Source organism: Lissotriton helveticus, chromosome 3_1 (assembly GCF_964261635.1).
Source record: "Lissotriton helveticus chromosome 3_1, aLisHel1.1, whole genome shotgun sequence".
NCBI classification, from domain to species: Eukaryota; Metazoa; Chordata; class Amphibia; order Caudata; family Salamandridae; genus Lissotriton; species Lissotriton helveticus.
The window spans coordinates 1001741582-1001758998 of NC_136061.1; positions in this window are offsets into that span (position 1 = coordinate 1001741582).

Below are 17417 nucleotides of genomic sequence, written 5' to 3' on the forward strand. Positions count from 1 at the left end.
TGTCCCTCCTAGGGACAGTCCAGGACATTTTATGTATCACAAGCATGGCTTAGATGCCATAATATATCTAGACTTATGGGCGGACTATACTAAGGAACTAGAAGAGAAATATAGATGGCCCGTATCAGGTACATGGGATGCCGAGTGCATCATGCGAGTAGAAGAAGCATTATGGAAAAAGAAAGCCAGACAGTCCCAGAAAGATGCCATCGAGTTATGGCGTAAAGAATCTCATAAAAGAACCGAAAAAGAATTCAGAAAAACAGAATTAAATAGGGAATCCTCAGAGAAAGCCCAAGAAAGGGAATTAATTGAAGAAGGTGAACGAGTTAGAGCAGAACAGTCAGACAGACAGAGAAATGCCCTTATTAAAGGTATGTATCCTCTTCTTGCCGAGGGCTTGCCAAACGCAACCCCGGAAGCACCCTGTAATTTTCCGCCGCCATTGGTCCCGACTAAGCTACGTCATAAACCGACCGCAGCTGATATTTTTCTTTCGTCCTATTTGGACGACACAGTCCCAGCCTATGCAAATCCTGTTCCGCCTGCTCCCGTTAATAATGTAATTCCTGTCCCGCCAACTACTGTTCCCGGGGGCCAAGTTCATGTTCCAGCACCCCCGGCCCAGCCCACAGTACATGCACCCGTTATGCCAGTCACTCTACCAGCCCGTACAGTATTCACCGACGATTCTAGTTTAGGAGCCGCGGGGGGAGGTTCTCCTCGCACCCCGCCTCAACCGAAACGTCTGACGCTGCATGAACTAGCGTTACAGCCTACGCCAAAAGTGTCTACATACGCAGATCTCAAGCGACTTCTTACTGATTGTATATATGATCCAGTTCCAGGCGAAGATCACATGATCTTATATTCAGTACGTTTAAGACGGGTGGCCAGCTTTTTGATCACCCTGCCCGATATGAAGGAACATCTAGACAGAATATATCGTTTTATCCGTACAGGAGTGAATCCAGGAAGTATTCACGAAGCCATGGTTCAAAGAAAAGTCGAGACTCAGCTCATGATTTTAAAGTTCCTGATTAACTGTTTAATAAGAGAGCAAGATTGTCCAGAAAAAGATCCAGAAGAACTGAAAGTCCTGACTAGGTGGAGTGACAATATAGCCGATGGAAAACACAAGACACAAGGTTGTATAGAGAGTATGTACAAGAAAATTCGTAAGGAAATAATACGTATACACCAGAAAGAGGAAGAAAAAAGAGCAACCGCGAAAGAGAATGACTCTTCTACTGAAGAGGTAGACAACGAGAATCCCGACAGAATAGCGTATGTAGGTAGAACTAGACTTTCCGACCGACATTCACGCCTAGATTACAAGAAAGCTTTTCCTCCTCCAGCACCAGAACAGTGTTGTCTTGAGCAAGTATTCCAGGCTACCGATCACATCCTGAAATCACGAATAGGTTATAGTGAGCTCAGTACCATGCATGAACAAGAACTAGCCCGATCAGCAGTCCGATGGACTACTGATTCTACCACTTTTCCAGACGAAATAGTGGCACAAACGTTTCTGAAACTGCCCCCAGCCGAGCAACGACTGGTGGGTATGTATATGATTCAGCACCTCATTACACTGTATGAGGAACAACATTCTGATCCAGGTCCGCTACATGATATATTGAACGAGTTACTCCAATATAGATGGAAAGGTCTAGGTACCGATTTAATTAGTGTCATTCTAGAACAGCGCCACAAATACCGAACGTTTCTGAATCCACATTTTGTTCACGTCTCACCCCCAGAAAGTAAATCATTCTACATAGACAGACAGAATCCGTTACGAGAAGTACATCCAGTCAAGAAAGAGGGGGGTGGTCTAGAACGAGTGTTTGTTTACACCCTTATCACAAAAATAGAACTCTTAGAAATGAAAAAGTTAATTCCCTGTCATGATAAAGATCCAGCAGGGTTCCACCGTGAATTAAAGGACATGCTCCGTATGGGAGAATACACGTATCCTGATATCATTAAAATGTTAAAGGTCCTGTTGCCTGCGGGCATATATGAAAAACTCAAAGAAAAAGAATGGGAGGTGGGAGAGAAAAAGATAGATTGGACAGCTCTAGAAACTGAAGATAATACACGAGTACCAGGTACCGGTCTTGGGGATAAAGCTAAAGAATTGCCCGAGTTGTTAATACAAGTTTTGCCAAGATTACTAGCCACGAAAAAGGAAGATTGGGATGCCATCTCAGCCTGTAAACAGAAACAAGACGAAGATACTAGTGATTTTTATTCTAGATTTGAGAAATGTTTTATTATTAATAGTGGTCTGAAAACAAGTAGTGAATCGTACCCTCATCTTTTTGTCACTAAACTAGTCGAGAATTCAAGCCCACAAGTTAAAAATCGAGTCCTGAAAGTCGAAAGTACCTGGCAAGCTAATACTCCGTCACAGATGCTCCAAATGCTCCAGTATCACCAGAACAGAATCAGGGAAGAGCAGGAACACGAAAGGAGACGTATGAAAGACACGAAAATGAAAGTATTAGTTGCACAGTCTGTTCCGCAAGACAGTCAGAAGAGGGGTCCGAATCAAGCCAGTCATCCTGCAGTTCCCGTTAAAGGGACATGCAATTACTGTAAACAGCCAGGTCATTTTATAAACGAATGTGCAGTTCTGAAACACAACATAGCTACTGGTAAGACTAAAGAAAGACCACGTCCGCTCAGGCAAGAACAAGTTTCACAGACTTCCCAGCCACCACAGAATGCACAACAGTCAGTTACAGTACCGCAGCCTATAGCTGCAACACAACACGTTACACAGCAGATGTACCAGTATGCACAGTCAGAGTATCCAGATTATCAGCCGTATTCATGAAACAGCCTAGAGAGGGAGGTAGGCTTGCCTCTCATCGAGATTCCTGTAGATCAAGAGGGTCCCTATGTAAACAGTCAAGTATTAGGGAAAGACAGAAAGTTTCTGATTGATACAGGGGCAAGTAGGACTACCATCAGTCATGACGAGGTTCCAGGGGCTCCGCTCTCAGGCTCTAGAAATGTTTCCCTTGGATTTTCAGGAAAGCCTATTGTTAATGAAATATCGAAACCAGTTACTCTAGAAGTTGGTCCATTGTCCCGAACTACAGATTTGTTACTCACTAAATCTTGCCCAGAAAATCTGTTAGGCATTAAAACACTGAAAGAATTAGGAGCAGTCATATGCTGCTCCCCAGAAGGGGTCCGTCTGTTCCTGCATGATTTTAAAGGTCATTATGTATTACGTGATTTTGATCCAAGATTATTGAATGTACCACAGCATTTATGGGCGCAAGGTCCAACTGATGTAGGTTGTATGCATATCACACCCCATCGTGTGACTCTGAAGCAAGGTGTTGTTTTACCACGAATCAGACAGTACAAATTGCCACCTGAGGCTGTAGCAGCCTTATCCAAAATTATAGACGAACTCATTGCCCAAGGAGTGGTTGTAGAAACTGACTCCAATGTATGTAATTCTCCTATCATTCCGATCCTGAAACGTACTGATCCAAATGCACCTCCAGTTTATCGATTAGTGATTGACCTTCGAGAACTTAATAAGTGTATCATACCCCAGTACCCAGTAGTCCCTGATATTTCCTCACTCTTGACAGCCATTGATTCTGAAGCCACATTCTTTACAGTTATCGATCTCAAGAACGCATTTTTCAGTGTCCCCATTCATCCAGACAGCCAGTTCCTTTTCGGATTCTGTTTAAATGGAAGAAGCTATAAATTCACACGAGCACCTCAAGGTTTCACAGAGAGCCCTAGCATTTACAGTCAAGCACTTAAGAGACAACTAGACAATATTCACATGCCAACTGACACTGCTCTGCTCCAGTATGTCGATGATCTACTGATCACAGCCCGTTCTGAACGTGACTGCGAGCGTGCGTCACTTACAGTTCTGTATTTTCTGGCCGAGATGGGGCACAAGGTGTCCCCTTCCAAATTGCAATTCTGTGTCCAGCAAGTGGTCTACTTAGGACACTTACTGTCCAAGAGGGGTAGGCAGTTGACACCTGACCGTATCCAGTTAATAGCACATCTTCCACAGCCCAAGACACAGAAGGAGGTACGAGCTTTTATCGGCCTCACTTCTTACTGCAGACAATGGATTCCTCAATATGCATTTCTAGCCAAGCCACTGATACAGTTAACGACACAGGAGGCAGCCGTATCGACTGTCCTCCCTTGGACCCAGGAACATACACTTGTTTTTAATGAGTTAAAGAAAGCTTTATGTAATGCACCTGTTCTAGCAACACCGAACTACAGTAAGCCTTTTACACTTTTTGTCACTGAACGTGATGGTACTGCATTATCTGTTCTTACACAAGATCAAGCAGGACAATACAAGCCCTGTGCTTATTTTTCTAGCACATTCGATCCAGTGGCCCAGGCTCTGCCTGCGTGCCTCAAGTCAGTTGCAGCCACAGCTCTAGCTATCAGACAAAGTGATTCCATAGTGTTAGGACACTCCCTGACAGTACAAGTTCCACACTCCGTGGAAGTTCTTTTAAACCGAACACAGACTCAGCACTTGACAATTGCACGCTTAACAGGTTATGAACTGACATTGTTCCAGCCACACATAGAAATCAGACGCTGCAACATTTTAAATCCAGCTACACTGTTACCGTCAGTTACTTCAAATCCTGCCACACATGACTGTGTGGAAGTTGTTAACACCATGACAAAGCCAAGACAAGACTTGACAGACATTGCATTACCTGATCCAGACCTGACACTTTATGTGGATGGTTCATGTATGAGAACAAGTACAGGAGAACTAGTAGCCGCGTATGCAGTGACTACTGAAACCGAAGTTATAGAAACACATCGTATTGACACCCTGTCTGCTCAAGCAGCAGAGCTAGTCGCTCTGACCCAAGCCTGCATACGTGCCAAGAACCTGAAAGTTAACATATACACAGATTCACGTTATGCATTCGGAGTCGTACACGACTTTGGAGTGCTCTGGCAAGAAAGAGGTTTTATGACTTCTCATGGAACCAAGATTCAGCATGGTCTCCTCATTCAAGCTCTGTTAGATGCAATACATTTACCGACAGCTATCGCTATCATGAAGTGCAAAGCACATATGAAAGTCACTGATATCATTTCCCAGGGTAACGATCTAGCAGATCGAACAGCCAAGCTTACAGCTCAGACTCCAGACATTCCAGTTAACACGACACAGACAAACACTCCAGATCAGACTACTTGTATGACAGTTAAGGACCCTACACAAGATGTCATAGATATACAGTTACATGCTACTCCCGATGAAATCAAGAAATGGTCCGAACAAGGAGGGGTCCAGACAGATCAAGGATGGTTGACGAAGGGAAAAGCCACATGGTTTCTCCCCGACTCTATGGTTCAAGTCATTATTAACACCGCACATAGTCCAGCACATTTAGGAGAAAAAGACATGTTAGACAGTATCCAGAACCTTTGGTTCAACAAGCATTTACGAGCAGCAGCCAAACAGAAAGTACGTACCTGTATGATATGTTGTCAGTTCAATCCAGGTAAAGGTGTCCCTGTGGAACAAGGTGGATTCCATCCTCCTGACCACCCTTTTGAAGTCCTCCAGATGGATTATATTCAGATGGAGCGATGTCGAGGTTTCAAGTATGTCCTCGTAGTTGTATGCGCTTTGTCCAGATGGACAGAAGCATATCCAGTTCCAGATTACACAGCTGCGACCACTGCCAGGTAGTTGGTTCGTGAGTATTTTCCCCGCTATGGATTACCTAGGGTCGTGTATTCAGATAACGGCCAGCCATTCTCATCCGAGCTCATGAAACAAGTTTCCCTTCTGTTAGGGTACCAGTGGAAGTTCCATTGTGTACGCCATCCTGAAGCAGCCGGTCTCGTAGAGAGACATAACCAGACTCTGAAAATCCGCATCGCCAAAGTATGTGCAGAAAAAGGTGTAGATTGGATAATAGCACTGCCAGTCGCCCTTTTCTATATGAGAATGGTCGCTCATTCCTGTTCAGGTCTGTCTCCCTATGAGATAGTGTTTGGTCGTCCCCCCAACATGTGGGGTACACCTAGACCCCGTACCATAACTGATGTTGACAGTAATAGGCTGACAGATTACCTTGCCTCCTTGATGTCTGCACTACAATCTTGTCGTTCACAGGTTGCCGCTGCATTTCCAGACAACACCGACGTGAAACCACACGAGATCGTTCCGGGGGATCTCGTGCTGGTCCGCAATTTTGATCGTTCAAGTCCGCTGGAGCCCCGCTGGAAGGAGCCCCGTCTCGTCCTCCTCACCACCCGGACTGCGGTGAAGGTCGAGAACCGAAAAGGGTGGCTACACGCGAGCCACGTCAAGAAATTCCATGGACTTAAAACTAAAACTTTTCTCAAGGACTGCCCAGACAATGAATATAAAATTCCCCTGTTAGAGAAAACTCCGCAGCAGGAGTATAAATCCAAGTTGAGGTCTAGTAAGTCAGCCAGTTTAATTGTCTAAGTCCCTCTCGGGTGAAACGGTTAGACAGGTTCCTGACATGTATGAGATAGACCCACACAGTGAGAGAGTTAGTCAAAACTCTAAGAGATGTATCATCACTCTGTTCTTTTTATTGTTCCTAAGTCTTATGGTTACATGCATAAGTTATGCTTTACATTTATGTTTTCCTATTTCACATGTACATATGTTTTCTAATGTTACAGTAGAGCACACATTTAGTGACCTGCCTCCTCACGAGTTATCCTATCGTCTTGCTATGCGTAATAATACTTTTATCCGAATGCTGCATTATTCACACCAGACCAGCAATGCCACTAATTGTTGGGTGTGTGGTCGACTCCCCCCTTTCCAGACACCGAAGGGAGTTCTGCCACTCTTTCCTTATCCGTTTTCACATAATGGTTCGTGTGGAGCATGGTCCACGTTAACGTCATCCTCAACTGATATGTCCTTTCTGAATCGAACATGTTTCCCAGACAAGCAAGGTCTTTCCCATAGAACAGGGTTAGATCTAGAAAATGAAGTATATGATTTAGGTAATTATTCCTCGAATTTCATGGTTCTGAATGTTCAGTCCGATACTACTCCAGATTTGCCTGCTATTTCAGTTCTACCAGTCAAAGGCGAATTATGTGTCAGAAAGAATGGTTCCGCACATGTAGGACACAGTGATTGTACTACTACGGTCGAGTATAGTGACAGTGGGAAATCCATTTTCAAAGCCTCGCGTCATTCTTATTTTGTTTGTGGTCAGACCGCATATGTTCGTCTGCCCCTCGATTGGGATGGAACATGTTACATTGCCTTCCTACTGCCACCAGTTTTTCTAGCCCCATCCGATTATCACAGAAACACACATCTAGTACACGTTAGACATAGAAGGGAGACTGAGTCCCCAATTGTCGATCAAACTGAAACTGCTCTAGAACAGTATCAAGACTTCAATAAAGGTTTCTTTTTCTTTATAGGCCCTGTCCAGAATAGTAAGTTAATACGTAGGCTAACCAGAACCCTTGAAGCAGTAGTGAATGAAACTACTTCCGCTCTAGGTAACTTAACCGAAGAGCAATCTGCTATTAGATTTGTCGTGCTCCAAAATCGTCTCGTTCTTGACGTCATACTGGCCGATAGAGGAGGAGCATGTAGAGTCATCGGATCTAGTTGCTGCATTTTCATTCCTAATAACGCGCCGTCTGTTTATTCAGCTATAACCAGACTTCATAAAATTGCCCATCAGTTACACCAGAATCCAGGCACCTGGACATGGTCCGGTTGGCTCTGGAGTATCATATCTGCCTGGGGTTGGAAAGTATTGTCATTCCTAGGTATAGCAGTAATGATCATATTCAGTTGCTGCCTCTGTTTACAATGTGGCCCTGCGATTTGCGGCATGTGTGCTACCTCTTGTATTCCTAGTCCTAAGTCCCGTTCCAAGACAATTCGAGACGAGCAAATGATGCTATATGAACAGATAGATGGTATCATGAATATTGATGTTTCCTGATGGAAACGTAGGGCACAAGGAGGGAATGTGGAAAAGTGAATTTTGCCTTGCCATATGTGCCTACGTGTTCCCCTTCCTATGCCATATGTGCATGATCGATATGCATGTATCCCCCTATGATCGATTAAAGACGCAATTATGGTTGTGTCCAACTCTAGTATGCCAGTATCCAGTTCTCGTGAAAGCAACGAGTATTAGGCCTATGTTGCCACGTTATACAGTGTGCACGTTATTTCATTGAATTGTCCCCGTTTTCTAGGCCTCAAAAGGGCCCGGACACCAGATTCAAGCTCCAGTCTCCTGAACTCACTCCGAGGAGCGATGCAGCCCCCACCCGCATCCCTGACCCTTCACTTACTTCCGCCGCGCAGCGCGGTGCCCGGCCTGGCTCTGCCTGCCTGTCTGCCAAGAATATGTTATGCTTCTAGTTATCAGTCCAGCCTCTCGTCTCCGCATTCCTAAGCTACTGAACCGCATCAACAGTTTCAGCCATGGTCTAGTCTTTCTGTCTCCATGTAAGAGAAATACTGTATTAATATTCATAGAATATTCCTAGCACACGCAATACATGTAGAATAGATGCATGCACCAGTCTTAGTGTCAAGTAGCCTTTGCCCTGATAACTTTTAGATTCTATCAACATGTACTCCAAACACCAGATACCAGATATGCTATAGGTACATGTCGTCCTGACACCGCAGACTTTTAGTCTCCTCTTCTAGTGCAGAAGCCATAGCCCCAGTTCTCCCTGGTAACACGTCATTGCCCGTTTGCGCGCACCACTAGGTTAAAGGTCCCAGCTGCTCTCAGGTAGCCCCCTCCATGTTTCCGCACACTCATGACACTTCTATGACGTTTCTCATCACATGTCTCAGTGCACGCCCTGTACACGCCTTCTTCTTCCGCCCATGTGTTCTTATCTTACGCTTGTCACAAGTTACGCCTACTGTATGTAATGTAATGTAATGTTGTACTATATATATGCTGCACTGTCAATGAAATGGTGCAGCTGCCTTCCTTTTCATTTTATTTCAGGCTGTCCCGTTCCAGTCCCTTCCCTTTTGCCTGAATAAATCCTTCTGACTCGGACACATCGGATCCTGCCTCTTATTTATTGAGCTATCTGTTATTGTTAATGTAAGTCAAAAATAGTCCCGGTATTATTTATTTATATACCACAAGATCGTAGATCCTGAGAGTGAGACATCTGTACTACTGGAACAGGTGTTATAGTCACGTTTCTGTTCATCTCATTTGCAGTATTTGGATAAGTTGTCAGTTTTGGTGATGCTAGGCCAAAAGTAGACCCTTGTTTTGTGCATAGTTGACTTGTAGCCACAATCACAGGTATGCAACACTCAATCATTAGTTCAGTGGACAGGTGCAACTCAGTTCTTCGAGTGGCTGTTAAGGGCCTTTGTCTTATTCTCTCAAGATTCTAAGCTATTTCAACTAACTATTTGTTGTGACCTGCTTTCTCAGTATTATATTTCTTTTTAATCAGGAAGTCATTTTAGGCAAGACTGAAATTGTGGCTTGGTGCAGCTGAGCCATTATGACTGATGCATTGGTTGAAGAGGGAAAAGCCATACTGGGGAAAGTGTGTAGGATATCGTCCATCTGTTAGTTCTTGATGGCCTTCTTGTGTGAGTTACCGATGGGGAAGCTCAAACACTGTGTTCATGTTGGAACAAACCTATTTGTTAAGTATGAACTAGTCCTTGTACAGAAAGTGAAGCCTGAAATAAATGAAAACATCCTTTGTTTGATCGAAGATCAATTAAAGTACATGTCTTTAAAATAGTTCGGCTGATTCACAGTTTTATCTGGAAAAATAGCTGGAACACAGAAAACGGTTACCTTCTCCAGCACACATTAGTATTTGTAAGAGTTTTATTCTGTACTTTTCATTTATTTTATGCGAGGCAAATAGTTATGTCACGTGACACGCCCATGTATTTGTGCTCTAATACCCTTCACTTTTGTGTGCATAACTAGCCGTCTTTGAAATGTTGATCTCACCACTATTTACCTACGCTGCACCTTGCTAGATATGATTATACGGTACTTTAGTTGCGTAACTCTTCGCCTATTTTCTGCACGGCATTCATTCATGGCCTGTGTCGCGTCTGTCTTTGTACCCTTATACTTTTTTCAGTATTGTTTGCTTAATTAGCAAGTTTTAATGTTCCATGACTGTTCATGCACCGACATGCTTATTAAACCTTTACATTTTGCATTTTCCCTCAGCACTTGAAAGCACAGTATTTAAAGTACAATCTGCTACGCTTATTAGCACATTCTATCAGTTCCAACCTCGTCTTTATTTAGAGTGTTTCAGCTGTGCTACTCTCCAACTATGTTGAGACTCTGCAAACAAAGGGAGACTCTGCAAACCTACCTGCTGACGCCGCCACAGCCAGGAGCATTCCTTTGGGGTCGCGGGGGCACCTGGAGACAAGCCGCCACCGCCGAGAGTCATCTGCTAACAGACTACACGCGCCGCCGCTCCGGGACTTCAATTCCCGGCAGCCTACGCGGCGGCGCGCTTGCCAACGACGCGAGGGCGCCAGGAGGCGCACAAAAGCGCCGCTGACACCGGCGGAGCGGGGGAGACTCTGCAAACCTACCTGCTGACGCCGCCACAGCCAGGAGCATTCCTTTGGGGTCGCGGGGGCACCTGGAGACAAGCCGCCACCGCCGAGAGTCATCTGCTAACAGACTACACGCGCCGCCGCTCCGGGACTTCAATTCCCGGCAGCCTACGCGGCGGCGCGCTTGCCAACGACGCGAGGGCGCCAGGAGGCGCACAAAAGCACCGCTGACACCGGCGGAGCGGGGGAGACTCTGCAAACCTACCTGCTGACGCCGCCACAGCCGGGAGCATTCCTTTGGGGTCGCGGGGGCACCTGGAGACAAGCCGCCACCGCCGAGAGTCATCTGCTAACAGACTACACGCGCCGCCGCTCCGGGACTTCAATTCCCGGCAGCCTACGCGGCGGCGCGCTTGCCAACGACGCGAGGGCGCCAGGAGGTGCACAAAAGCACCGCTGACACCGGCGGAGCAGGGGAGACTCTGCAAACCTACCTGCTGACGCCGCCACAGCCAGGAGCATTCCTTTGGGGTCGCGGGGGCACCTGGAGACAAGCCGCCACCGCCGAGAGTCATCTGCTAACAGACTACACGCGCCGCCGCTCCGGGACTTCAATTCCCGGCAGCCTACGCGGCGGCGCGCTTGCCAACGACGCGAGGGCGCCAGGAGGCGCACAAAAGCGCCGCTGACACCCGCTTCGCGGGACGCCCGGACGAAGCCCGGACAAAGGGCGGGCCGTCTGAGGCCGTCCGAGGTTGGCCACGGTTGGGTTGGGCCAGGGATTTTGCCTTTTGTTGCTATTCCTCTTCATCGTTCACGGCATACTAGCCCTACCAAGTTCCAGGTATTTATAAACCCCATTACTTGTGTGTATACATTTTTTTTTTTTGCCCCAAGTGCTTTCCTGCTGCCAAATGCCTGTAAAAAAGCTACCCACAGTCTCTAATACAATGGAGAACTATCTTGTTCAAGTTGTGACAAAAATCAATACCGACAGAAGGACCTCACTGGGACTAGAATCACCTTTACAATCACCATTGATAGATACTGAGAATGAGGATTCATTCGCCTTGCTAAATAACAGCCTCCTGGGCGGGGCACACGCCTCCCTCCAGGACTCAAATTGCATCCAACCCAGTGGCATAGTAGCTAATATTGAAGAAAACAGTGACACTGATGCACCGACTGTGCTTTCCGCAAACAGCGAGTCTACCATTTCTACCGCTCCCCCCATCCCCGCACCTAGGGTTTCTGGGGGTAAAAGGAAAGCCATCCAAAAGCGAGGAGGTTTAAGGTCATCTAAAAATAAAGCTGCGTCGCCACCAAGGAAATCTATCGATGATGAGGAGGAGGATTTGACTGGTGAAACCTACGTGACTCTTTCCGACGATTTACTACAAAAACTTTGCTGTCTGATGGATACAAAAATCAAAGGGATGGTAAAACCCCTGATTAGTAAAATCGATAAATTAACTGCTGGGGTAAGCAAACTGGAAGGTCTATTGGGAAAAACTCTGGGGGAAGTGAGAAAACTACCAGAAGTCATTACAACATGTGTCCAGCCTTTGATGAGTGAAATTCAATCTAACCACTCCAATGGACCGACTCCTGTTGATGCACCAAATCCCCCTGCGCCTATAATGGCAAATCTATTTGATAGGCCTCCCGGAGACGTACCATCTGTCTTACCTCACGGGGAACCAAACACCATGAAAGGATCATCAGAGCTCGTCGTGGAAGCCTCTCCATTAGTTCTTGTTCTTGCAAATGTACCTAAATTAGCCCCCGGTGATGCTGAGTCAACTGCGTCATTACTAAACAAATCGCTATCATGGCTAACTAACAACATGGCCATAACACCCTGGGGCAAGGAGCAACTAGCGGAAGAACTGGTGAATGCAAGAAGGGTCGAGTGGATTGGGAACAGGGCAAAAAAATTCAAGGGGGACTGTGTTGTACTTAACTTCTCTGACCCCGAGGTCCTGCCAAATATTTTGCCCAATCTTCACCCGCCTCAGAAAAGATTTACCCCTATTGTCCCTTTGACTTTAGATTTCTTTTATCCCAGGAAAGGTAGAGGTCCTAATTGCAGCACTCTTAGAACAAAATGGAACGTTGTAACCAAGAGGGGCAGCAAGAACTCTGATCTTGCTGAGTGGGGCCTAGGAGTGGAAAATAGATTTGCTGCACTTTCCAACCTAGACGCTTGTGATTGACTACCATCCACTTCCACCACCTTGTTGCAAGTTCCTACGGCTGCAAGCCCTACAGTGGTGTCGAGTTGTCCTATACTTTTACAAAATGTGACAGATACTATTGTACCTAGAGCTGGTTTAGCTATTGTAAATACTAATGAAACTGGTAATGTTGATCTACTGCCAACAGGGTCAGCTCATTGCACTTGTTCTACAAAAGCAAATGCCACCGGGAATTTATTGTCTTGGAACATTGCGGGGCTTTGTTCCAAAATGGATTGTGGTGAATGGTTTGGTTTTGTCAGCCAATACGATGTCTGCATTTTTCAAGAAACCTGGGCTGTTGATCCCGTTTTCGCACTTGGTTACTTGAATTTTCACCTCCCGGCTACCAAGGGTCCAAAAGGGCGACCGATGGGGGGACTTACCATATGGGTGCGCCAGGCTCTTATGATTGAAGTGAGAAACATTGAGCTTTACCAAAAAGATATTCAGCTCATTCGATTAAAGGGTAACTCATTTACCTCCATAGATATTTATAATATATATGCTAGAGGGGGAAATGTAAGAAAATCTGAGGTCCTTTTGTCTTTGTACAAACTATTAGAAACTCACTCATCAGGGAATAACATACTAATAGCTGGCGACCTAAATCGCACCTTTGAACCTCTAGACATCGGCGATGTACAACTGGGCATGGAGGAAGACACGCTATGGGACATTCCTGCTCTCATTACAGTTCCAATAACTCGCTGGACTGAGGATATTCTTGGCCTAAACGCTATGTGTCTCGAACATGGGTTAAGGGCCTTGAACGGTCGGACAAAGTCTGACAGAGTACCAGCTATGACATTTAACAATGGAAGAAATAAGAGCCGTATTGACTACGTTATATGTAGTATGCCCATATGGCCAAAGGTCATTGACATGGTTGTGTTGGAAAGGATAGAGAGCGATCACAACCCTTTATGTGTCCTTCATAATTGGTGGATGTCTGATGTCGTTTCTAGTACCTGTTGAACCTCTTCCGCCATTGACTATACCCACAAATGATATGCTCAGGCTGAGGTGGACCAGTGTTAAAACTGACCCGCTGGTTTTGGAAAAAATAAATACGGCAACTGATAAGGCCATAGTGGCCCTTGAGGGTGAGGTTGGGCTATCTCCTACCCAAAACATGGTTGCTCAGGTCCACAATGACCTTTTCAAAGAAATAAAACGCCATTTCTTAAAACCGGCTAAGAATAAAAAGCCTGGGAATCATAGGCCAGCCAGATGGTATAATCAAGATTGCAAGGGGGCCAGGGCCCGCTTATGTGTCGCGATTAAGAATAAAAACAAGGAGGCCATCAGGACAGCTAGGACACAATATAAATCTTCCATAGTTAAAGCAAAAAAAGATTGGGACGAAGCCCATTGGAGGTTGTTACAGAGTGCCAGTGACCAAAATCATTCCAGGTTATTTTGGCACATAGTCAAATGGGGTCATGACAGGATTGAAGACGCCACCACAAATAATGTCCCCCAGGATGCCTGGGTTAAATTTTTTAGCGAACAATATGCTTCAAGCGACCTGTCTACAGATAGCGTATGTCAACCCTTTTCCATGACAGATGCTGACACCTTTACGCAGCACGAAATATCGATGGCACTTAAAACTGTCCATCATGGTCGTGCCCCTGGCATTGACGGTGTACCAGCAGACGTTTTTTTAAACGATACTGCAAGGTGGTCTAAATACATTCATCTGTTAATTAATCATATTGCCAGAGGTGCAGATATTCCTGTAACATGGAGGGGTGCTGTTATCATCCCGATATACAAGAAAGGTGACCGTGCTCTGCCTAGTAATTACCGCCCAATTAGCTTGATCGACACTGTTCAAAAAATAGTGGGGCGAGTAATTATCAATAGGCTGCTTGATTGGGTTGAGGATAATAACATCTTATCCCCCTTTCAGGCCGGCTTTCGCAGGGCAACCAGCACTGTGGATCAAGTCTTCCGTTTTAAGCTGATTCAGTGGAGGACCGTGGTGCTAGGTGGAGGCAGCCTGTATGCAGCATTTGTTGACTTGCGGGCTGCCTTCGACCTGGTACCAAGGTCAAAACTGTGGGAAGTTCTTGTGACACTTGGGGTCCCCGGGGAATTGTTGTCCTTAATCGTGCGTTTGCATGAGGGCAATTATGCTAAAATACGCTGGGGCGGGTATGGTAATGACACTGCTGAATTCCCAGTTGAGCGTGGGGTTAGGCAGGGTTGTTCAATGGCGCCTACTTTGTTCACCCTTTTTATTAATGGTGTGGTTTCTTCTATGCAATCTCAGGCAGTGGATGCTCCCTTTCTTGCAGGCGAAAAAGTTCCAATTTTAATGTTCGCCGATGATACCTTAATTTTATCAAAAACACCAGCTGGGTTGCAAAAAGCATTGGCAATATTCGATGATTTCTGTGTAGTCCACGGATTGGAGGTAAACGGGTCCAAGACAAAACTCATGGCCTTCAATCCCCACAGAAATTTTAAATCTAACATTTCGTTGAGTGGTCGTACCTTGGAGGTTGTAAAATCCTTCACCTACTTAGGGATCCACATTTCTGACGATAATAGGTGGCAGTCACACCTTAGCCTTGCTACATTAAGGCACAAGCAACTAGCTGGCACAATTATCAAGGAGCAAAGGAAATCGCTCACTAAGCCCATCAAACCACCACTGATAATCTATGAGGCAAAAGCAATAGGGTCTGCCTTGTATGGTGCGGAGTTATGGGGGTACGAAAACCTTCAGGAGCTCCAAACCTCTGAAAACAAATTCTATAGGAATCTGATAGGCGTCCCTCAGAGTAGCCCGCAATTGCCCCTAAGATATGAATTAGGTAGGAGAGCGATCTCTGATAAGGCTAAACTACGCCCGATTTTATACTGGCGTAGGCTTTGGACCACGCCAGAGCTCTCCCACTATGCGAATGGGTTTAAAGACGTTGTCACACGTGACTGCTACAACAAAATCAAATGGTTTAAATCATTGAAGATTGCCTTGTTCGATATAGGACTTAATGCCCTATGGGCTGACCCAGCTGGGGCCTCATTCCCTTCCAAGTCCACCATAAAAAGCATTTACTGGGAATATGTTGTTAAAAAGAGTATGCTTAGTTTAAACAGTGGGTCTATGACCACTAGCTACTTAGAGACCAAGTTGTACCCAATTTATGAAATGTATTGGGATTACATATTAAAGCCCATGGACAGGAAACTGTTTTTCCAATTGAGGGTAGGCTCTCTTCCTCTATCTAATTTAACATCTAAATGGAAAGCAGGGGGTGTGTCAATTTGTCCTGTCTGTGGGGTAGGTAATGAGACTCTTGGTCATTTTTTGTTCTCTTGTTCAATGTATTCCGCTCCTAGGCGAGTTTGGTTGGCTCCCATGTGCAGGAATCTAGGTACAAAAGACAGCATGGTAGCATTGCGGATTTTAAGAACTACATCTGCTAACTGGATTATAATTGCTACTGCAAAGTACCTGGGGTGGGCTTGAATTATAAGACAGAGAACGATTAGAGGTTAACAAACTATTGTGTCGTTCACAGGAACTGTTAGATACATGTCTATTCTCTGTAATAATTTATGATAAATCCAGAGACTGCTAGGCTATAGTCTATTCTCTGAAAAATTGATTAATGGGTCAGTGAATGCTAGACTTGTATCTATTTTATATTTCATTGTAATATATTTAATTTTAACGTATCATCGGTTTGAAATTTTATGATATATTCTCACAAATTGTTTTTTCGTGATTATCATTCTGGCACTTCTTTATACTAAACCTGCTTTTGACATTTTTAATTATGTACCGTGTTTTTAAATACTAATTGTGTGCTTAAGTCTAATATGACGATGTAAATTTAATTGTTTTTTAATATATGTATGTTTGTCTGCTTTTATGAGTAATACTCGAAATAAAGCACTTTTGAATTTGAATTTGAATTTGATCTTTTAGCATTTGTGTGTATTCACGCCGTCGGCCATGTGCATTAGTGAGGCTTAGCCATGTGTTATAATTTTGCACTTTATATTACCACCTATTACTGCAGACTATATTGCCTTTCTCAATAAACAACTCATAACACTTTTACCTAGTTTCTTTAAATTATATTGCACAATTGCTCACCAAGCTAAAACGTACAATATTTTAAAATGTCTAATCACATTGGCAAAACAGATTGCATTTATCAATGCTTGTTTCTAAAGAGGTTATTTTTTTGAGCCTATTCTTTTTCTTAAAGGCAATTGTGGTTTGTAAAATGTTTCTGAACTTTGTCATGTATGCTTCCGAGAGGTCTATTGGCGAGTCGCCTAACTGTACATTCTCATTTGAAATAAGTAATGGAGTCTGCCTGCATTCCCTTCAGAATTTCTGTGTCTTTAGATTCTTGATTAAAAACAAAGCTTCCTTTGGTTTCCTCAATTCAATATGTTAATCGCAACAAACACCGAATCAACTATTCTCACTCCAATTATACAGAAGGGAATCTAGTTGTGTACCCAAGGCCAAAACACAAGAAATAGAAAATATATTTATTTTATTCTTTTTTTTTAAACATATAAAAAAATATCAAAATCAATTA